This window comes from Lissotriton helveticus, chromosome 10 (assembly GCF_964261635.1).
Source record: "Lissotriton helveticus chromosome 10, aLisHel1.1, whole genome shotgun sequence".
NCBI lineage: Eukaryota > Metazoa > Chordata > Amphibia > Caudata > Salamandridae > Lissotriton > Lissotriton helveticus.
The window spans coordinates 1,097,219,837-1,097,223,724 of record NC_136071.1 but is presented as its reverse complement, the minus strand read 5'-3'; positions in this window follow the sequence as shown (position 1 = coordinate 1,097,223,724).

Genomic DNA, 3,888 nt, shown 5'->3' with positions numbered 1-3,888 from the left:
CAAAAGTGCAGTCAAAAATCTTCCCTTGCAGGAAGACAAGGTGACCTTTGCCAAGCGTGCCCATGCCTTGAACGTTATGAACAACTACAGGGGTCAACACCTCAATCTTACTTTTGACAAAGGTTTCAACAATAGTCTCAAACATAGGTTCCTGACCTCCGCTTTAGTGTTCAACAGGCTGGACCAAACGCAGGCCTGGCTAAAAACAGCATGAGCCACCACATGTAGCCTATTTGGCTCTGCAAAAGAGACCATGATACACATACTTTAAATCTGATCAGTCATGTTAACTGCACGTAGACGGATGCTACAAAAGTTCTTCAATCAAGAGATGGTTTGAACTTGCTGGCAACCCCTAATTGAAACAAAATCAGAAAACACTTGCTTAACTATACACATAGTGAAGTTCCTGGTTATTTTACTTTCAGGAATAAAGAATTCAAGTTGTTCCACATGAGCAAGAGCCGGTTAAACATAAGACCCACAAATAATTGAAGGTCTTCGACTCTTACTTGACACAGGATGTGTGGTCATTGTAACACGGTGTCTTCGGTCTGAGAAAGAACTCTGTTGGGATATGACAATCCTACCAGCCCACATGCAGCATAGTGTAAATAACAAGTATGTTTAACTCTTGCACTTTACCTTATTAAACCATAAGTGACTTTGAAGGGCGCTAGTAGGTTCATTTTCATAATATTACTTAGGAACAATTCTGATCAAAGATTTAGATCTGAATAATGTGCACAATTTAATAATTTAAATAGGGAACTGTATGTCTAATTTGACCCTTTTGTACATGTGAAGGCTTTAATTAACTACATAAGATTTAAATACAATTGATCTGAATATGCTGGGTCTAATCTGGGATGCTATTGTGGGATATAAACAATGGACTGTGATGTGGCTCCTAGTAATTACTGGTGAATAAGATTAATTCAAGATAAAATAAGCATGTTTACAGTCTTTTTCATGGCTCTAAACATGTTTAGAGATATCTGGACCATTAAGTTGAGGAGCAGAACTCAAAAACATACATTAAATAAACATATGTTATGTAATTTATGAGGTGATAAGCAGCGCGTGATGTGGATGCAAGGTATAGTTACGACACTGAATTATAACTGGCAAATGTCTGTGTTTCTCTGGATTTGTTTTGTAACCATAACTGCACTTTGGTTCTATCAGTAAATGTATTTTATTTATTGTATGTTAAGGTTAAATTACCGAATATAACTACAACACAGAAGTCATCAAACTATGGGGTGCACCCCTCAAGGGAGCCGTGGCTTCTTCTTCAGGGAACAGGCTTCCCCATTTAAAAAAACTACATTTTTTTCACCTCAATGTTGTAAAAACATCCTTGGAAAGGGGAGCTGTGCAGGAGCCTGCCAGGAGAAGAGGTGCAGATGTCCAGAGAGAGGGGACTGAAACATCTAGTGTTTTTTAACATGGAGGGAAAGTAAGCACCAAACTGCGTGCCACGGCAGGTATGGGAACACGTGGAGAGAAAGATTGCCTTTCAGCGGAAAATGGTATAGTACAAAGCTCTGTTTTAATATAAAATCAGGGCCTTCGGTGGTCATATCACTAAAAATATACGATTTGAAAAACATATTATTTTGTCTATAAATGTGCTTGTGGAAGACAATTTCTATGGACTGAAATCTAGAGAATGCTAAAGTGATTCAGATATTTTACCGATCTCTGCTGGTCGTTTTCTATCAAGAAAGTTAAATGGAGGCAGTTGGCAGGATTTAAAAAAAAAAAGAAAGTCCCTCAGCAGAAAGCAATTCTGGTATTTTACTGACCTCAACTGGTCGTTTTCTATCAAGACAGTTAAATAGAGGCAGTTGAACAGAAAAAAAGACCCCACACTGAAGCAGACAAGTCCTAGGGCTGATCTCCAGAGCCCAAAAGTACATATATATATATAAGTATATACTGCAGTATATACAAGAGGTCTCGAATGCTCGACCTAAAAAGTACAAATATCAAAGAAAGACAAAAATCTAATAAACACATTTTTTGTGTTATTTTGGGCTCAAGATCATAATGTGGAAGTTAATAGTTACACTGATTTAAGCTGAGTTGGCAGTTGTGTGAACTTCCATAGCTTATTTTCCTCTGGCTCGGTCACTCTATACCTAGTTTTGCAGGGTCCTTCCTTTGTTTATGAAAATGTCAGTTAAAACATACAGTGTTAAACCAACAAAACTACTGAAATCCACCAGTTACAGTCATCTCAAGGTAATATAACGCATGCCCGAAAGTAACTATGGTCGTCAATGATGTCATTTCAGATGTTGTAGTGATGTTATCAATGATGTCATGGAACATATCATGGGTGATGTAATATGTGAGGGAATTGGCAGTCCATGGAGAAGGCGTGAATTATAGTTGCTTTCAGTCACAATTATAGTTATGAGAGATAACTATAACTGGTGAAGGCCAGGCCCTGTAACCACCCCCTGATGGGGCCCAAACCCTGTTGCGCACAACCTTTGGCCCTGCGCCGAACCCCGCACTGCCATGCTTGGCTGACTATGTGTAACAATATAAAGAGTATCATTTTAAGTAAGGTAGATCTACTGGCTTTTCAAAGGATCAAATACTAAAATATGAAAAGGGGTAGGCCTATTGGCTTTATTAAGGGGTCAGCACATCAACTTATACAAAGCAGATTTATCAGCTATGTCAAATAGTTACCAATAACTATAATCAAAGTATATTTCATTAATTCGCACATTATAATGTTTAATAATAGTAAATGTTTTATTTTACATAATACATGTTTGTGTGTTTTCTAACTTTTTTCAGCCACAAATTGCAGCCATAGAACCAACCACAAGGGTCTCCTGCATTTCCATTGAAGAGCATTTAATAATATGTAAACTCTATTGGGGTCATGAATTTAATGACCTAGGAGATTTACTTCGTTTTTTTCAACATTGCTAGGGGGTACTGCACTCCCTGCAGCTCCCGACAACATTGAAATAACCCCTTCTAGAGGCACCACTGGGATGAAAAAATATTTTTTGAAAACGCTCTTCGATATTATGAGGCAACGAATAATAAATTAGCAGCTCCTGGCACTCGTTTTTTATTTTTTTGCATTTCATTTTTTTTTCCATGTGTGCTTGGGACACCCATATCACAGATTTGTTAGGGGCCATGGGGGGAGCACCATAACCCCCTCAGCCCTTTCTGGATCCCCAGCCAGCACCTCTGCTGGCAGTAGCTGGCAGGTATTTTCCAAAGTGGGTGCCCTGATGTTCACCCGAGCATCCACATGCCTTTATTTCATTGAGGGCCTGTAGGGAGCCTGAGGTCCCTGTGGCATCTGCTATTTTTCCTGGAAGGAGCCGGAAGGTGCCCATCTGTGGCACCTACAAAGCAGCTTACATTGGGGGCCGCAAGTGGAGCCGCAAGGCCTCAGTGGGCCGAGTCGGCTCCCCAACCAGCTTCAATGTGGTACTGGTCGGAGCCAGCTCAGTGACGTTTTGGGGAATTTTTCACTACTCCTACCTGGACCTGAACAAAACTGAGTTCCCTGCCTATGAGAGTATGGGTAGAGTATGCCTGCACTCTCGCGGGCAGGGAACTACTGTGCCCTAGGGCATGTCATCCCCGGGGTAAAGTAGCTCTATCGAGCCCATTGAGATTGGGTCCCAGGGCCAGCTAAACGGCTGAGGAAAGATCATGGCAAAACTGTCCAAGAAGTAGCTGAAGCAGATTAATTAAAAAAACGTTTCGTGAAAATTCATCAAATGGTGCCAAAGCTAATAGCAAAGATATTTACATTTGGGTGCTAACTTCTTCAAGCTTGTACAGTCTCCTTAACTACTTACCTAATTGTTGTAGTCTCCTTCCTTACTTACTGCTGCA